General features: G+C 39.8%; 1 protein-coding gene across 1 annotated transcript in view; it reads right to left on the minus strand.

The window, feature by feature from the left end:
* Positions 1 to 1,038: 1,038 nt before the first annotated feature.
* The window catches only part of VEZT (vezatin, adherens junctions transmembrane protein), a 92,914-nt gene continuing 73,641 nt past the window's right edge, over positions 1,039 to 20,311 (minus strand). The window contains exons 14-19 of the mRNA XM_075058001.1: positions 16,980 to 17,066; positions 14,921 to 15,037; positions 4,924 to 5,363; positions 3,653 to 3,784; positions 3,479 to 3,565; positions 1,039 to 1,979 (exon numbers count right to left, since the gene is read on the minus strand). The gene's annotated coding sequence lies outside the window, so the exon portion shown is untranslated. The remainder of the gene's footprint in view (positions 1,980 to 3,478; positions 3,566 to 3,652; positions 3,785 to 4,923; positions 5,364 to 14,920; positions 15,038 to 16,979; positions 17,067 to 20,311) is intronic.

Genomic DNA, 20,311 nt, shown 5'->3' on the forward strand with positions numbered 1-20,311 from the left:
GTAAAGTTGATTGCCCCTCACAGTCAAAGGATCTCTGCTATGTACATGTGTAGAGGGTTGGTGCAGTCAGTTCTAGTGCCAGCTTAACCACACGTGGCTTACGTGATCTTGGGCAACTTACTTAAACCCTTTCTATCTGAGAGTAATGTGTTTAATAATATCTATCATCAGTGTTTACAAAGCTGCTCAGGATTCTCAAGTGAAAAACAATTTAAAAGAGAGCAAAATCATATCATTAGCTGTAGAGAGGTTGTAATGAAAGGTTATTGATGAAACAAAACAGAAATCTGCCACTTCAGGCTGATATTGCTTGGGGAAGGAATTGGGAAATCAGCAGGTTCTTCTGTATTAAGTAGGAAGGGGGAGATTAGAAAAGAACAAACATTTGGGCACATTTTACTCAGCTGAAAATATAAACCTAGTGACTTGGTAAGATAATTGTAAGTGTAAAATAGCTGAGACTTTAAACCAGAAATTTTCACTGTCACTCACACTGGCCATGCTGATCAGTAAGAAGTCTGAACCTCCACTCTCTACTGCAACTCATGGGCTGAGTCCATTGACAAAGCACTGAAATGTCTGTGACAGCTTCAACAGGCAATGGGGCTGTTTGCTGATGTTTGTGAGGCTTTGCTGATGTTTGTAAGGCTGCCTGAATTCCTAGCTAAATTAGTAATCTTGATCATTTCTTTCTCAGCTGACTTGCAAATCAAGGTATTTTTTCTGCTTAGGTCATACTTCATTCTAAATTAATGGAAGTCTTGCCTGAGGATTTTGCTTAGCAAGAACTAATCAGAGGTGTAATTTTTTTCCTCCCTCATGTAAACAGAGAAGAGCAAACGTCCAAGCTGAAAAAAGTAGGATTTGACAAACCAATTATTCTCCGGCATTATGGTGATCACAGAGAAGAAACTTTCTCCAAGACATGGAAAGTTCAGACTGGCATGACTGTCACACCAGAGCTGACACATGGCAAACCTCGGATCCCAGTGCTCAAGAAACCAGGCACAGCACAGAGAAAACTGCACTACAGGCTGAATGATGGCTCATCTTTCATTTAATATCCTTTCTGTTTACACAGCACATGTGAATTCCAGCAAGAGTGTGAGGGGTAGTGGGGGAATTTCTACAGGGGGAAGACTCAGACTTAATGTGTAGCTGAACAGCTTCCAAGTCTCGGCTACATGAAAAGGAACAAGACATCATTCATTTGTTTGTTTCTTATCAGACTGTATTTATATGGTACCAGAGCTATAGCCAGGTAGTCAGATTGTAACAACAAAGCCCAGTACGTGTCAGGTGTGTGGACATGCCTCAGAAAGAAATATTCCAGAATGAAAAATGCAGTTACAAGTTAACGGCATTAAACTGCAATCCATTTAGAGTATAACCTTGTCTTGAACAAAGATCACTTTGTCAGTCACAGTCATCAAACTGGATTAGGAAGAGTCTGCTCTGCCACAGGGAAAACCACCAAAGATATCGTGCTTCATAAACATGTTTCTGATTCATATGTTGCTCCTGCGAAGGTCACTTTTGGCCTGTACCAGCCACGTTAGCTTAGTCAGGTGGGTGGATTTTGTACTGAGAACCCATCCTCCATCCCTCCCAACCCTCTGGTTCAAGGAAGGACCTGACTGGTTTAGTAGCTTCACTTACCCGTATGCACCTGGACCCACTACCCAGGATACAGAGCTGATAGAGAGCTTTTGTACCTGTGTTCTCTGCAGGGGCATGTAACAGAAGCCATAAAACTGGAGTATGATACCAAGTTAACTCCTTGACTCTCATTTTAGCTATCCTTCGGAGTATCTTGCTGTTTGCCAAAGCTGCTGCAATCTCCCATGTGGAGGTTTCTATACCAACATATTTAGCCCTTCTCCAGATCACTCTATAGTTGGCACTTTCACCCCTTTTGGACATGGCAGCATCTGTCTTCCCAGCAGGTAAGTAGATGCACTATGAGCACTTGCTTGATGCTGCAAATTAGAGCAGAGAGCATGAAGCTATACAAGGATGAGAACAATGTTCAAAACCACAATGGACGTGAGAAAGGTTGTGCAACACAGTTTTTCTTCTGCAGCTTAGAGTCATATCTTAGTTGGATGTCTAACAATGGGTTGGTTTATTTTGGTTGGTTTGGTTGGTTTTCATCTACCCTCTTCACTCAAAAAAATAAAACCAGGCACAGTCTTTAGCAACCAAACTTTTGTTCAGACAGACTGATAGTCCATGGAGAGTTTGATATTGGAGGAGATTGACATCTACATGTGTGGGAAAATGAAAAACACCACTTTCATCTTGTTTGCAGGTCACCTGGAGGTGCAGGAACCTACAAGTCCCCTCTAGGAGTCAAATGCCACCATTTTTTCAAGCAGACGAAAAGCACTATGTTATCTAAATTGCTAAGCTAGTCAGAAATCACTTTGAATTTCCCATTTGTGAAACCAATGCTGTGAGGACAGGATGCACTTTGTCTTGCTAGAAAATTTACACATACAAAGGAGACAGCAGGCAATTGGGAGCCAGCCTTCTGGCTGCCTTGAATGCATGACATGAGCTGCAGATGGATATTCCACACAGACAAAATGCAGACACCCTCTTCCCCCCTCCACCCCTGCTACTTCTTAGTGCCTCAGAATGCAGTGCATTATACAGGTCATAAAAGAGCTAATCAAATGCTCTTTGTTCTATGTATTGTTCAATAATCGTTATGATTTTCTGTATTAAAAATAATTGGCATAACTTTATGGAGAAATTGGAGCTACTGACCTAATCTGGAATAATTTACACACAACAAAGAACTTTGTTCTTAAAGAATCTTTTTGCCTGGCCACCACAAAATATTTGCAGAGTTGTTTGGTCCCTCCCTCTCTTTAAATGTGTCTGAGTGACTTCTCTAAGTCCCTTCCAGCTCCTTTTGCTACAGTCTGCTTTTAATAGGGATGGAAATTAAGACTATAATTGCCTTCACTAGACCTTAGATGCATGTTTTAAGAAGAGTCCTTTAAAAAGTGTTGCTCATGGTTTTACATTTTCATCTTGATTCTGTTTCTTTCACTGGGTTTCATTTATTCACCCAGGTTTGTGTTACATCATCTTGTTAAAACAGTTGCAAGGATTTGTTTGGATACTTATCCTTCTATACAGCTTACTTCCTTTTGTGGGTGCATCCCCTATCTAAAGGCGTATAGATTGGTCTGTCATTAAAAACTTATCTAACAAAAGCTGCAGGATGAACACTGATGTTCTCAGTATCATCTCTGTCCATTTCGAATGCAGCTGTAAAGAGCAGATCCCCGCTCGTGGAAAGCATACACACAGGTGATTTCCTCTGAAGTTTCAGGCCCACCAGAGCATGTAAATTGAACATCAACAGTTCTCTTCTGGGTAGTGTTACTATCTGTTTATATCTCTCTGTGTAGTTCTCTGCACCTTTATGTGATATGAACAAAGATTATCATTGATTGCTACTTACAGCACAGTCTTTTCCTTGGTCTTCCTCTTTTATGCTCCTTTAGTGACTTTGGAGTACTCAAGACATCTGGGATCAAAATTTCAGGCTCTGCAGAGAGGAATAGTAGCTAAAAATGAGGGACACATTAACTTGCAGCTGCCTTCATTTTTAAAGAAGTCAAGTTCATTGGCTTACCATCCTGAATGAGCTCTTGGGATTGGAGGAATATGTTTTACTGGAGCTGTGCAGGGAAGGCTTGTTCAGCTCTTGTATAAAATGACTTTAAAAGGAGTTCAACGCCCTCATAGCTAGTGGAAGGAGCTGGCCCTTGTTTATGAAAAAAAAAAAAAAAAGTCTAGGAGTCCAAAATATTAAAAAAACCCTTTTTAAACAATTCTTAATTAGGATATAAAATCAAACCAAGCAAATTTACCTACACTGACCAACCTTACATTATGGAAAAGCAAGCAAAAATACATAGCAAATACAAAGTGCAAGCATTAACTCTTAGGATTCCTGATGCTTCTTGCTTTGTCCTTGTTAATATGTATGTATTTATTTTTCAAAACCCAGTGGAAACTCAAGGAAAACTTACCTTTTATTAAAGACTCAGTTGCTGTATTGAGTTAAGTTGTGAGAAAAACCCAGCAAACTCAGGACTATCCCTGGTACTTTAAACAATAACCCCCAAAATTCTCCAGTCCCCTGTGTCCAAGGAAGATCATCAACACACAGAATCCACTTGAAAAAACTTTTGGTGATCTGTGGACCTTTTATACGTGTTTCAAAATTTATATCTTTCTGCAGGTCACCAAGTGTTATTTGCTTATGGGTAGATAAAAGAAGCATCAGAACACATATTATTCTTAACAAATATTAAGGACAGAGACATAAAAATGTTCCTGAAACTGTCAACTGAAGGCTTATACATGAATGGCATCTACATGCTGTTTTACCTTATTTGTTTCTTCCTTTAAATTTACAATAGAATTTGAAGTTGTTTAGAATTCCTAGGAATGTACTAGTAAGTGGAAATGGCATTAATATCACACCATTTGACACCAGTTTCTTTTTAATTTGAATTATTAAAACAGGAATTTAACCCAATTCTTTTGTCTGTATCACAGGGATAATAATTTATACCTGCCTCACAGGCCTGTAGCATGAGAAAAGCTCAATGAAGGAGTGGATATGCAAAGTGGCTTTTTAATTAAAGACTCATAGATCAAAGAGAGCTGCTTGGATTGCTTAGGTTTTACTGAGATACACCAGGAAAAACAGGTTTCATATTTTGCTTGTTTACAGCAACACTGTAACAGTGATGTTTAATCAGGAAGGAGGTCTGGTGACTAATAAAGATGAAGAAATGGTCAGAGAATGGAAATGGCCTCGGGATGGCAAGCTTGCCCAGCCAGTTATAGCACAGGTAATATTTATTGCTTTACTTTTCTTAGAGTTGTTCTTACCATATTTTTTTTTTTTTGATTTCACATCTTCTGGTCCCTCTGAGGTGTCTTAATTGCAAGGAACACGATGCTTACATTTCTTCTTCTTTAACACATTCTTTACAAAGAATGGCTCTCCCAACAGCCTCTACATGAGTGGGTATCGTTACCTCTGTTTTACTCATGTGGCATCTTAGCGAGAAGAAGGAAAAGCAAATTGCCTGGAACTGTTGTAACACGGGATTTCAATAAAACAGAGGCCCATCTTCCCTGCTGGAAGCAACTTGGAAGAGTCTTTTCTGAGCTTGGGAATATGAACGAGCCATTCCTCATTTTTCTTTTGGGCATGTTCAGTAGCAGGCAGTTGTTTGCCTTACTTCAGGCAGGCCTGATCTAATTTCCACTGAAGTCCAGGAAATGTTTCCCACTGCTTTGTGGTTACCAGAGCTGGGCCGAGCATGCTGCAAAAATACCAGAAACAAAGGTAAAACATTTGTGACCCAAGTCAGTAAGCGTGCCTTCAGGCACGGAGTTTGAAACACACCCATTGTTTACAGGGGTTGGATCAGGTGATTTTTTTTTATTCCTCGCTACCTAATATAGAGGCTTACAGGGCATACATAAGGCCCTGACAGAATGACAGGTAGCCAAACCCATACCAGGTTTTCTTTACTTGGCTCACGCTACCAGGCTAGCAGCTGACATGAAGGAATAACTTCAAACAAATGGCAATAAAATTCTTACAGCTGCTATGACTGTTTCATATAGGCAGATACTCTTATTTGGGGTTGGGCTTTTGTTTATTCTGTAAAATCTGCAAGAGTTTGAGAATTCCAAAATATCACACTGATCTGCAGTTTTGGTTTTTACAAAGTCTGTAAAAATTAAAGCAGATAATTACTGAAAGAGTTTGGGTTATCAAATACAGATTATAGAATGTTACAGATTATAGAATGTGAATTATATACTATATCAAATTAATTTGACATTCTTCAAGAGCCACATGAAAATGGAAATGAGTTTAGTAAAGCTGTTAGGTTTTGCTACATAATATTTACTTTGTTTGAATGGGTAGGAGTGTCAGAGCTGGAAAAGGCTGGTGCAAACTGGCTTTTGGAGTAAATGGACGTGATTCCAAGTCCCCTGCTTGGTGTCAGCAGGGCATTCTTCATGGTCTGTGTACACAGACAATGCTAAAGGCTTTAGTGACCGTGATTTTAAGAAAGTACTTTGTATGTGTCAAATTGCTAATTCTTTACTGGGGACTGAACATTGTCCAAATCCTGCCCATTCTCACCAACAACAGTAGTTAAAGGGCAAGCAAGGACTAGAGCTTCCCACGTCTGTCCACGTCTGACTCCACAGCCTCTGCCTCAGAAGTATACGTGCTTTCCTGAGCAGTTTGAGGGGTAGGAGAGTTTCTCAGGTCTTCCTGTTATACAGCATCACCTTCCAAAACATGCAGTCTCTGTACATTTGCTTTGGGCAGGAGTCACCCAGACAAAGGGCTGGGAGCTGTCTCTGGCCACAGTTCTTATGCTACAAGCTAATTTTGCAGGATTCAAATGCGAGTGACAGCACGAAAGCTTGTTTGTAGACTTAAGCCTAGAGTAACTGATCATTCCCTCCCCTATGACCAACTGTCTTGGATAAGCCTTTGAGACTTCAGTCTGCCTCTTCCATCCAAACATAAATATGAAAACTTGGTGGAGTTAGTAAATCTTCTGTTTTGCTCTTTCAGGTTAATGAATACATCACAGTGAGGATTGCAGGGCGCTTTGCAATTAGCTTGGTCTACAAGTGGCAACATGAAAGTGTGTGCTTGTCTTTGTCACCGCTGCAGGGTGCGGCTCTTCCACAGTTAGAAGAATGGGTATGTCGTAACTGCTATAGTATTGCGTTTTATGAAGGCCCTTTAAAAATATTATTCGCTCTGCAAACTCTGGAATTGATGAGCTTTCCCATAAAATACACTTCCCAAGTTTATTTCCTTTTCAGTGTGCTAAGTGCAATGCCACAGAGTGATCAAGTAAGAGCTTCTAGAGATTAAATATAAACTCCAGGGACAGTTATTTCTATGCACTTAGGTTCCTATTTCTGCCTTTTTTTTTCTGGCTGATTTCCTTAATTATTTAATGTATTACCTGTTCATAACTTCTGGTGATTAAGTCCCTATCACCCTACATCCAGTGTTTACTCTGTAGGTTCAGCTAGAACACAGATGAATCTTCATTTTTGCTTAGAAAGGATGGTTAAATATTACCTGTAATTTATCTAGAATCCTCTGGTCTACTAAATAGAATACTAAATGCATTGACAGCCCATTCTGAGGTAGGTATAATTTATTTTGCTGTAGGTAGGGGGGTACTGAATGAAGCCCCAAGAAATCCTGGTCCAAATCTTTCTGGCCTTCACTTCCATGCAGTGAGCTGGCTGTCCAGCTAGATTAATCATCCAGAGCCAAAACCCTACATCTTAATGGCAAATGCTGTCTTATAGTTGGGTTGAAATATACTGTTCATAAAACAGATTTTTTTTGTGATTTGGGAGTCAGGAAAATGATAGTTACGAAACAGTTGTTGGAAAAGCAGAAGAAATCTATGATCCAAGTAAAACAAAACCAAAATTATGTTTGTTCAGAGTTTATTTCCTTCTTCCTGTTATATATGAAAGCATTTAGCCTAGAAAATATGAAAGCACACATTGCAAGTCTATAAGAGGCATGTATATGTATCATTGATTTTAAGACAAATTTAGATTAACTCCTGAACTTCTGAGAAATTAAATTTGTTGGAATTATTAAATGGCATTTTGTAAGAGAGTTTCACAATGTGTAGCTCATAGGCTTAGATGTTAGAATGCGATCTGTGAAACTACTACAACTAACATCACCATCATTAGCAAAAAAATCCCCAACTTCTTACTCACACACCTTTCTGCTTCTGTGGGCAAGGAAACATTCTAAATGAGGGAGGACAAAAGTTGTAAATTAACATATTCAATATCTAACCTATTTTTTATTTGTATGGAAACAAAAATTCAATCTATGTTTCATAAGCTGGACCTTAGTTTTTTTAAACAGTTTGGCAGTTCTTTGATTAAAGAAGATTGAGAAGCTCTTAATACCTCCATAATAAGCTGTAATCCCTCTGTAATACTGGGATGAGAAACAATACCTTATTCCTTCTAATTCTGGAAATGGCTGGGCCATAACAATAATAGAGCTATTCCTGAGTGCCAGTAAGACTGCCGTCTGAAATGCTACCAGAACAAGGCTTTCTCAAGGAAGAATGGAGAATCTGAGCCTCTCTCAAAGTAGAACTAGGGAAGATGAAGCACTATGAGGAATTCATTGGATATCTTCCCCTGGTGGAATTGGAAGGGTCACTGCTCTGAGGGACTACAAGGAAATAGGGAGAATTGGTATAGCAGGAATAAGTCTTTTGGTTCATTCACACCCTTGAGTAGGTGTTCAGAATTTATACAATTCTCAGTTCAAACCTACTTCTTCACACACCAAGCCTTCTTTGACACAGCACTGAGGTGGAGAATTTGACTTTAAGAGGATATGACTTTAAATAGCTGACATAGCAAAATTCACCTGGAAAAAATTCTAGAAAATATATGGCAGACAGCTAAAGTCTGAGTCAGAAAGAATCTGTGTCTTCACTTACTCTACTGGCACGAGGATGTGTCAGTAAAAACCTATGAACAAGGTATGACCAGAAGGTTTTATTGAATCATTTTAGTTTGGTTATGGGTCTCTACTCTCTAAGACTCCACATTGACTCATTAAGAGGTACCCTGGCAACACATAGCAGATGTATATGGTAGTCTGCAATCTTATTGTCCTCCCTCCTCCAAGCAGATTTATGTCGTTTTAAGCACCACTGGTCCAAAAGAACCAATTATTTTGAAAGGTCAGACTTTTTTGAAAATAGGTATGAGAAGGTGGCATTTGCTTACATCAGAATATCAGCTGTGGTTAGTGGCATTTTAAATACTTGTACCTGTTATTTCATTATAGATTAACTGACAACTCCAAAAATGGTCTAAACTTTGAGGTAAATCAGCATTTGTCTTTGTACTTTGCCCTTTGTTTCTTATTAATGAAAATGATCTTTCCTCTGAATTTTAAACAGTGCTTCTTACTTATAGTCAGCAAGAATCTCTCTCTGTTAATCTTTGTCTTGTCTGAAAATCAAATGATCTCCTTTTATAGCAATTAAAATAGCTCTAATTTTTTTGTCAGCTGTCAGCAATCCAAATAATTAGACACTACACAATAAAACCTCATAAACCAACAAAGATTTAAATGTCACACAATGAAAACTGTGAATCCTCATAGCAGAAGTGATGAATACTCTCTTTAAAGCCAGTTAAGAATACTGGGTATTTGTCTTTCTTCAAGTGGTAGATTCTAAGACTAACACCATTCTTTTTGGGGTCCCATTAGCATCCACTTTCATGTCAGTCTATGCTCTTTATGAAGGTTCTTCACCTCAAGAACTCTCCTGCACTAGGCATGGTCATCATTACGAGAAGTTTCTGTAGTTATCAAGGGCTCTTTCAAACATACACTGATGTATGATTTATTGGTTGTAAAATGTTATTACACTTATCACACCATTACTGTATATGTTCAGAACAAATTGAAGGCAGAGCATTTGTTTGGAATGCAAAGATTTAAATGGTTCTACAGTCAGTGAAAAATCTAGCAGTTATATCTGCTTCATGCATTTTTTTTTGCATAGCGCAAAGTGCTATCTTCTTTGGCCACTGGAGTTTTTACGAGCCCAGCCAAGCAGACAAATACTAACAGTAACTGCTCTGCTTTTCAGTATTTACAGTCCCCTTTGTCCAGGATAGAAGAGGGCAGGATTCACTATTGCAACTATTCTCCAGTGATGGTTGAGTTGACTAAAAATGTTTCTTTTTAAATTACACCTCATTCCATCAATAACTCGTACTCAGAAGGTTTTTGTATCTGTGAGGCATTTAATAGTGTTATGCCAGTGTCAGCACCATTAAGCACCAGATGGAATCATTAAGTTCTTTAATTTGTTTTTCCATTGTTATTTTTTAAAGCCAAAGTTGACAGAGCTGTTGATGAAAAATGAAGTTCCAGAGGCAACTGTAAGCCACGTAAATGACATCAGTGCAGCCAGAGAACTGAGGAATTTGCAGAGGAAGATCCGGAGCATTGTGGATGACTGGCTGCGGTATTATCGCACAGCCCTAGGTCAGGCACGGTCAGAAAACAGCTGGGGACATGATTTTATGAGCTTGTTTCTCTATCCGCAGGTACCAGAGTAGACTAAATAGTCCTCTGAAAGTCAGCCCCAGACTGACCATCAGAGAATGCAGACACTGCTGGCTTGAACACTGAACTAGAGAGGAGGCCAGTGGGCTACCTGTTACTCAAATTGGTGGGCAGGTACTTGGGACTCGTGGTACCTCTGAGGTCAGCAGATAGTTCTATGCTGAGTGTTTCCATACAGCGTGGCATTAAAATTGCCAGGCAAGCGCTGAAGAAGCCCACTCCACCACTGACAGCAGTAGAGCTGCATCAGTGCCACTGCATTTGGACTGAGCAGTCCTACAGGGACTGGGCCATTTAGTGCAGACGTAGCAGGGTGTTAACGCGCCGTACTGTTCCCAGGGCCAGGCTAATACCTCTGCATGGTTCTGCACTGAGCCAAGCACGTCGGCTTGGTCAGGGATTGCTGCAGTGAGGCACATTGCACGGTACGGACATGCCCCGTGTAGAGCCTTGAGATGTATCTGGGCTGAACAGACAGTGGCTTCCAGTCCTGTACTGAAGAAACTACTGGGGACAATGGGACAGGTAATGACCTGTCTGATTCCCTACTTCCCTTTTAGTGCAGCTTTTGTTAGACTGAGACTGTGGAGGTGGGGGAAGAAAGGTTTGGAAAAGAGGAGGAAAAAAGTGTGGAGTAACTAAAAACCTTTTTTTGAAGACTCTTGCTCTATATGCATTAGCTATAACATTTAAATGAACTATCTGATAAGGTAATCCACTGTGAGTTCATATAACTCCTGACAGCATGAAAGCTAGGCCTGGGCAGAAGGCTAATATAAACTTGATTTCAGCCTTGAATGGAATGAAATTGATTTAGAGACCTCATGCTGGTGCATTACATGCCACAGGAATCATTCTGTCAGTGCTTGATACATAAAAGCCTCCTTGATAATACAAACAAAAGCTGTAAGAACATGCTCTGGTTTACTGAACATGGTTCAGGAAAATTGGTACTGCCTGAATTCTGTATCTTTGCTGATTAATTTAGCAAAAGATACATTCCATATAGTGGAGTCCTTTTATGGGGAAGACAGCTTGAGCATCACCATGTTCCTTTGGCAGGATTCATTTTACCTCTTCTACCTTGTCAACATCATTGCCAACACTGATAATATTTTCTTCTGGATCATAATCTAGCCACCAGAAAAACCTGCCAACCTGCCAATTCGTTACACCTAATCCAACAGTAGAGAACTGGTTCTGGGCAGGAAGAGGGAGGTATAAAAGGGTGAGGATCAGATTTAAGGTCTTCCACCTGAGTTAAGACTTTGGCCTCAGCGGGTCAAGGGAGGTGATTCTTCCCCTCTGCTTAGCACTAGTGGGGCTGTACCTGGAGTATTGTGTCCAGTTCTGGGCTCTGCAGTACAAGAGAGACATGGACACACTGGAGACAGTCCGGTGAAGGGCCATGAAGATGATTAAGGGAGCATCTCTCCTGTGAGGAGAGGCTGACAGAGATGGGACTATTCAGCCTGGAGAAGAGAAGGCTCAGGGGGATCTCACCAATGTACATAAATACCTGAAAGGAGGGTATACAGAGGATGGATCCAGGCTCTTTTCAGTGGTGCCCAGTGACAGGACCAGAGGCAAGGGGCACAAACTGAAACATTTGAGGTTCCCTCTGAACATCAGGAAACACTTTTTCACTGGGACGGTGACCAAGCACTGGCAGAGGTTGCCCAGAGAGGTTGTGGAGTCTCCATCCTTGGAGGCATTCAAAAGCCAACTGGACATGGTCCTGGGCAACCGGCTCTAGGTGGCCCTGCTTGAGCAGGGGGGTTGGACCAGATGATCTCCAGAGGTCCCTTCCAACCTCAACCATTCTGTGATTCTGTAATTGTGTGACTAACTTTCACTATTAATTTTCCAGTTTGGATCACACAGCAGATGAGTTACATTTGTAAGTGCAAAACCACCATCAGTTACCAAATCAGGGTCTCGTTTGTCACTGATTTCAGCAGTGGTGGTGTATTTCAGGAATTGACCGCATACGCCTTCAGAAAACGTCTGACCTTCCTCTGCAACCCTTAAGGAAGGGCATGATTCAGTCTGCGGATGCTCTCCCAGTTACCTCAGGTATGCAGAGATCACAAGGGAAGAGGAAAGAGAACAGCCAAGCTCCCAAGTCAGAAACTCCTCTCCTTCTAGATCAAATGCAGTCGGCTCCTCCTTACAGCATGCAGCAGGAACCATACTCTTATCCTCTCAGGTAAATGAGGGGGACAAGGGGAGGAGATGAAAGAACTACTTTTCCCCCGAGTCACTAAATGGTTCTTTTATGATTGCTTACTTATGCCACACAGTAAGAATTTACATTCTTTTTCCATGAGATGTTATTATCAGTACCTCAGAGCCTTCATATGTCTCTGTACGATACTCTAAAAGCAGTAACAACAATGAAGCAGCAGTTGCAAAGGTTTGGAAAAATGACCGTATTAGATCTTTAAATACTATTGCAGCAAATAAGATTAACTTTTTCTTATTATTAGCCACATTTATGATAGTAGCACCCAAAAAACTCTATTTGGGAGCAATGCCTCTCTATATAGTGTGTCATGTGCTTGAATGATGGTCTGCTCTTCCAAGTGCCACCACCTGCCAAGTATAATATGTAGAAAATCTGAGCTTCAGACTTGCTTTCTAAGAGTTTGTTTAGAGTTGTAGTAATACTACTTTGTTTCAGTTAAAATGTGTAAGGGAAGTCAGAGAAGTGGAGGGAATATTGCTTTCAGCATCTTTCCTGAGTCCTTGCCTTTTCAAGTACAAGACAGTCTCTATTTGATTTCAAATTATCTGCTAGTCTCAGACAAATGTCTTTTTATGCAGTCCATTAAAGCAAAGAGGTTTGCAATATCCTTAGCAATTATCTGAAACCTGACTTCACCCATCCATGGCACATCCTGCTAATGCAAGATGCTTGTTTTATTTTGCCTTTAAACTTTCACTTACTTGCTGTTATTTTCTTATACAGGGCTTCTGTTTTACTAAATAGTAATACCAAATCAGAGAAGCTGCATATGACTTGGTTCAATGTAAATAAAAGAAGGAATGTACTGTATGTCATTAATTCACACTAAGGAAATCTAAGCTAAGATTGGACAATGATGGCTCCAGTGTAAACATTGATGGCAGTAGTTTAGTAGTTGTTCATTTCTGGATACGGTTAAGTAGTTCACTTATGCCTCCAAGCTGTTACAGCATTGCATGGGATGCATTGCATGTGGATCCAAAGCAGCAGTAACTTTTCAAACCTAAGTAATCCACAACTGTCATTCATGCTGTCTCTGCAGTTCCTCCTAACAGGGAGACAAGGTGACACGATTTCTCAGTGTATTTTTGGTGGCTTAAGGTTCCCTTGTGTCTTTGAAGCATGCTTGCTTTTATTGATACCTTTCCTATGGGTAAATAGCAACAGTACTTTTTTACAAACTCAATGATGTCTAAGAATGAGCAAAATTAAAGGAACAAAGTACTTTTAATTTCATACGACTAGTCTGTAGCTCAACTAATAAAGTAAAAATACCATAAATCTAAAGTATTTCATTATTTCTCCTAGTATGCTGAAATTGTAATCTTGTTTTACATACATGTGAAGCTGAAAACCAAAATTTTGCACATTCTCCTGCTGTTTGTGAGGCCACTTATGGTCTCTTTTCCCTGATCCATTTATTTTACACTTACTTCCTTTTTCCTTCGGCTCCCTCCAGCACAATATACCCCCAGCAGATGTCTAATTCAGGACAGTGCTCCTCATAGCTCTCTGTTTCAATGCTTTTCTCTTGGCACAGCCATTAGGGATTGATCCAACATCCACAAATACAGCAACAATCTCTCCATTAGCTTCAGAAGGCCACAGGGGAGGCCTGTGGGCTTTAGAGTATCTTTTTTTTTTCTTTTTTTTTTTTTCCTGGTCCAAACCTTTCATAGGATTTGCTGTCATTATGAGGAAGTTTTGTTCAAAAGATGCTATCACCTGGAGCAGCGTGGCAGGTTCTTACTGATGACATGATGTCTTCACTAGAGATGTGAAGATAAGGCTCTGGAACTTGGCACTCCTGCTCCCTGCTTTACAGGACCAAACGACCTACAGAATCCCCCTCAAAATGTCAAAGGAATTCTCAAACAAATTAGTCTTCACCACACTCATGAAAGACAAATAATACCAACACACATAGCACATACACATGAATATAAAACGAGTATACTACAATCAGCCGTCCAAGGTAAGAGACTTTCAAATAATTAGGGAATAGCCTTTGAAGTCTGCTCTTAGCTGCTACCGAAGCCTGCCTGGCTGGCTCATCTGGTTAAAGCACATCCCTCTTTCTGCTGTCGGCTTGGTTTCAGAGGCTGCGTTTTGGCAGAAGCTGGGAGCTCCACAGCACTCATGGTTGCATCAGACCTTAAGAAACACCTGAAACATTTAGAAGACTGCATGCCTTAGATAACAGGCGATGACTGGGCCTAGGCCTGTCATTTATAGGGATGATTTTAAATTATTCTTCAACCTGTACTTGATTTATTTGACAATTTATCTTGCTAACACTTTCCCCTATATTTTCTCTTCCTCGTGGCAGGGACAAGCTGTGGGTCACGTCCCAGGCTGCTTGTCCTGCTGTGCTTCGAAGAATTATGATGGGGGAGGAAGGAAAGACATGCAGGTGTAGTAATCATCGGATTCCCTATGTGTCAGACCTGGAGTATGATCACCTCATTAACAATCAGATGTCCTTTGAGGAGCAGATTGTAGTGGTCTGTGTCTCATCTTCTTCACAAACAAACGAGGATCCCAGTGAAGACAAGATAGAGCAGCTGTATAAAAGAAAGAACAAGAACAGAAGTATGCCTTGTGCTCAGGTGGGTTTTATCAGACAGTAGATAGTTTTTCCAATACATGGTTGAAAACTTTAAAGAGTCTTTTTGGAATATTTTCTGTTTATCTGGTTGCTAAAATATCCGAAAAGTTGTCTCACCAAAAATGTCTAACTGGCACCAACTGCAAATATGTGTTCCACAGGAAATTTAATATTAAAAAAATACTTCCAAAGTAGAAAAAAAAGTTTAGAAATGCAAGAGTTTCCTACAAAAAAAGGGCATTTAAAAAAAAACTGTTTCTGAAAACTAAATATTACTTGAATCCATATCTTTGAAGATGGAGTAAATCGCTGTTCCCAACTTAGAGGAATTCCTCACATCATTCTTTTTTCTGGAACAGCTGAGGGAGCAACCCTGAATAATCGCTTGATGCAGAGCAGGGACCTCAAATCTTGATTGCAAATCCCTAGAACTGAGTTTTGGGGGTCTTTCTAGCTCTGTGACACAGTATGAGGAAACCCTGCAGTGGGGGTGTGTGGCTACTTCGACATTGCAGGCCCCAAGGACTAGTAACCACAACAATCTTTTGCATCAGTTGAGCAGAAAGCTGTGATTTGGTACCAGTGTGACAACACATCTTCTTTTGTTGAAACATTTTAGCTTCCAGGAATCAGCACTTTCTAATAAAAAGGAATGAAAAAAATTCCACACAGAAGCATGCTGCTAGAAAATTTCAAACCAGCTCATTTTCCTTATAGTATAAACTTACTGAGTAATCATTTGACACAAGACTCCGTCCTCACATTCACATGGCCAGGTACTAAGGAAATACATGGCACAAAGTATCTTTGTGTAAGTCTGTATTTAGAAGGACTGGAAAGACAAGTTAAGTTAAAGTCTGGAAGGATAAAAAAGCAAAAGATAAGTAATATGATAACCACTTTAAAACAAGGAATGTTTGTTGTTTCAATGTCCCCCGGATATTGTCTATTCTTCTAATTACCTGAAAATTTCTCAATAAAGCTAAGGGTAGAAGTGGTAGTAAAGACTCAACAGGCATTTTTATCATCTTGACATAGTGGGCACAACAGTAACCATCAGTGATTGCTGTATTCAAAATCTTCCGCTTGTCACTAGACATTAGTGGAGCTGCACTGAAATTAAAATGTTAAGAGGATTTGAGTCTGCGTAGATGCAGCTTCGGTACCAACTAAGGCATTAAAATGACTTCTTTCACTATGTCTTATTTGTCCATTCCTTGAGAAACTGGTCACACAGCAACTATCATTTCTGATTTGCATTTGAAAAAGTTAGCATAGAAGGGGTCAAATTCTGGCCTTCATGAAGTCTTTGGGAAAACTCCCATGCATTTCAGCACCAGCAGGATTTTTAGTCCAAGAAGCAAAGGCTAAATCTGAATTAAATATCTACATTTTATATAAAAAGAAGAAGAAAGTAAGGGTGTTTTCAGACCTAACTTTTCATATTGTTCTTTCCTCCTGGAAGCCTGACCGAAAAATGTATTTGGGAAATCAGTGGAAAAAAGGCTTGGGTATTGCCTCCTTGTCTCACAGTGTGGTCCTCTAGTTGGCCCCTGTCCCCTAATGGCAGGAACACAAGATTTTTGGAAGCCAGGATTCCAGAGGATTATGACAAATCCATAAGGAGGTTGCACAGTGACTAGCTACCACCCCTGTTCTCACAGCTATGGAGTCTCGTTTTGTAAATCAGAGGAGCTGTTTCTTTTAAGAAGAGAGAAATACACCCACAAAGAGAAATTGAGAAATTTAGAAGCCTCTGTCTTCACAGTGTAAAAAGCCATGCTACCTGGTCTGAAAGAGAAAGATAACTCAGTTGAGTTCATAAGGACTTGTTTAGAAAGAATGTTACTAGCTTAATTGGTCAGGCAAAATTTACTTAATTATATAATTTTACTTGCCTTGTTGCTTCAGGGTTGTCTGGATTCCTTTCGCCTCCTCAAATATGATATCACTTCTGCAGATGCATTTACAGATCGTAAGGGTTCCTTATTGGAAAAGAGACATAATGTAACTCCTGGCATGGTTTTGGTATGTTAAAACTATTACAATTATTTAACTTCTAATGCCATTACTATGATCTGGTTACTAATGAGTGACTTTGGGATTGCCTCTTGTTGTGAGTATTTGGGCCATCAGGAGAGCAGAATGCCAATCTTCCTTCTTCAGGAGTACTGACTGTTGTCCCAGCAGCCCCAACTCTTCTTTATCTATTAGCAGTTCAGGATTTACAATACATCAGGTCATTCTCATTCCACCTGCAAGGGGCAGAAGCACATGCTAGTTGCCACAGCTTTAGAAAAGGAACATGATTTCTGCCTTTGGACTTTGTGGGTTAGATCTAGCCATCTATATGCACTTCACCCCATTTCTGCTTAATCTGTGGCAAAAAGTCTTGAAGCACATCACAAAAGAGCATGTTTCAGTCTTTAAAAAAAAAAGAAAAAAACCTTTTGTTTTCCAACATTCTGAGAAGTAGTCTTTGCAAATCAGGAAAAAGTCTAAGATGAAACAAGCACTGAAGTTAGTTTTAAGTACTTGTATAGTTTTCATATGTGGTCTGGAAGCATTATAATTTCTTGTAAGAAGAGATTAATTCATAAGTGATTTATTCTATTGAAATTTTGCATGCAAAGCATACATTGCATGTTTTGAAATACATTATTTTTGTAACACTGTGAGGAGGAGATTCTCCAGGTCTTGTTCACCTCTGTTGACAAGCTGTTCACCTCTGTCGCAAGCTGTTATTAGGCTAAGAAAATGCAATCTTGTTTTGCATTGCACAGAATTGCATTATAATTGGATTTTAATAATCCTCACATCTTTCCATAAGCACCAACACAAACACTGTTTTTCTTGGTTATTTTGGTTACTTTCTCCCAGTAGGAGAGAGCACCCACTGATTATTGTTTGGTTGTTCTTTGTTCACTTCCTAATAACAGCGAGGAACAAGTACTGCTTCCTGTGTTTGCTTTGTACATTTTTAGTAGTGGCTGTGGCATTAGAACAGAGGACTTTTCACATATCGTCTCATCTTAACTACTGTAAAATTAAGGCTATTTCTGTCAGTTAGGAACGAGCTATTCCTGCAGAAAGAAAAACTTCTCTACATGACACCTATCTGTGCTCAACTTCTCTGTCCACTGGGTGACACCAGCAGCCTATCTGACACTGCTTAGCTCTGTGTAGTACCACAGAACACATGTCTGAAGAAGATTAAATTCTTAACCACACAGCTTATTCTTTTCTCCTGGTAATATTAATAACATTTTCTTTCCTCTCTGATGGCAAAGTGATACAAATAAATAGGAAAAACAAAATGCAGAAAACCCCAAACTTCTTCCAGACCTGCAACATGTAGTTTACAAAGCTGAAGGAGACAAAGTGGGAAAATACTTTGTAAAATACACAATGAACTGAGGGCTTGTTGTAGAAAAAGATGAAGATGACATGCTTTAGTACGAATGACCCACAGTTGATGAAAATGATTTTTAACAGCTCTGAGGAACTCAGGTAAGCAATTACAAGAGGTGCAGTTTGATTCTGTTCCATGTTAACTTTTTGCATTCCCGTATGGAAATTATTATTTTTGAAAGAAGAATCAGGATAACAAGCAATTTTTTGTGGTTGATGAACTGATTAATCCTTAGAACAGCTCACAAACTACTTTTGTTTTAAAAACCATTTAAAGACATTCTATGATATATGTGCAGCATTTTGGTTTGTTTTGGTTGGGTTTTTTTTCTTCTCACTTTACCTGTAATTCACTGCTACAAAGATTAGCCACCAGTACAAGCTCAGTTTCAGTCAGTACCCAGATACAGAGAGATATAAACAAAAGATGCATGAGGAGTAAAACCTGAAACCTAATGAGCCTGTCAGCATGGTCTTAATTACTGTTTTTAAAAACTGAGTGGTAAAGGCAAGGTGGTTGGTTCTTTTGCTTGGATAAGAAACTAAGCATTGTTTAACAAAGAATGGAGTTTGGTTTTAGAAGGAATGTGTTAATAGTCCTTTCTATCAATACTCCTAATGTCTCTCAGCTGACAAATAATCAGTCCAAGCAAACAAAACGTCCCAAAGGTATGAGCCTATTTCACCTGGTTACAAGCCCTACGGCCTTTCAAGGATACAGCGAATATCCTGTACAGATGGAGCCACCTCTGCTGTTTCCAGGGAGGTATTCAACCCGTCCTCAAGCAATTCCCAGTCAGACTCACCCAGCTGTTACCACACTCAGCCAGAACAGCTTTATCTACCAAGAGCAGTGGCAATTCAGAACAGTTTTACAGGACTGGCTTTGAAGGGCAAGACTTGACCAAAGCCGTACCGCAGGATGCAAGCGTTCTCTAGGGACCAGGAAACCTGCCAGCAGTAGCAGCTCCAGCCCTCCTCATGTTATCTGCGGACAGTAGTGACTTGCAAGGACCAGGAGAAAGATAAGAAGCTGTCAAATGCAACTCTACCAGAAGTCACAAATTGCGAAGGGCCACAGTCATTTCCAGAGCAGCTCAAAAGCAAAACAATAAATAATATTCAGAAATTCTGGAACCTAAACTAGGCTATGGTTCTTTTCTGTTGGACAACAGCACGACCTCTGCTGATGAACTGGGACTGGCCTGATTGCAGTTTAGAAGTAATAATTGTTAAGAATGAAGTCACTACATTTAGGGTAGAATACCACTCATTTTTTTGTAGTTCTGAAAAAATTGCTCATGTGTCAGAGATGACAAAATTCCAGGTCACACTTGATTGCCTGGAATGCTCAAAGCTGATCACAAAGAGCTCCAGAAGCATCGTGAAATGCTCAGTAATTGATAATCAGTTGGTGTATGAAATTCACTGTCAATAAGTGCAGAGTAATTTACATGGGGGAAAAGAATCCTAATTATTTATAGAGATGCAAAGATAGACACAATAGCTCTTAACACTGAAGTAAGAGAGCTAAGACTCATTCGTTGACATATCCCTGAAATCTTCTGATCAGTGCTCTGCAATGGTCATAAGGCAAGCAGAATGTTAGTTAAAGGGTGAATAAAACATTCTTGAGATTCTGGTACACAGCACGTGACTGTCTTCACATATCAGAAAAGGATTTAATATGGAATGGCTGTTCGCATAAGGAAGGACTAAATAGAGTAGCTTACAAAAGAGACTAAGAGGAGATGTGAGAAAGCTTTATAAAGCAAAAATGGTGTGGCAAAGGAATAAGAAATAATTATTCATTGTTTCT

This window comes from Buteo buteo, chromosome 26 (genome assembly GCF_964188355.1).
Source record: "Buteo buteo chromosome 26, bButBut1.hap1.1, whole genome shotgun sequence".
NCBI lineage: Eukaryota > Metazoa > Chordata > Aves > Accipitriformes > Accipitridae > Buteo > Buteo buteo.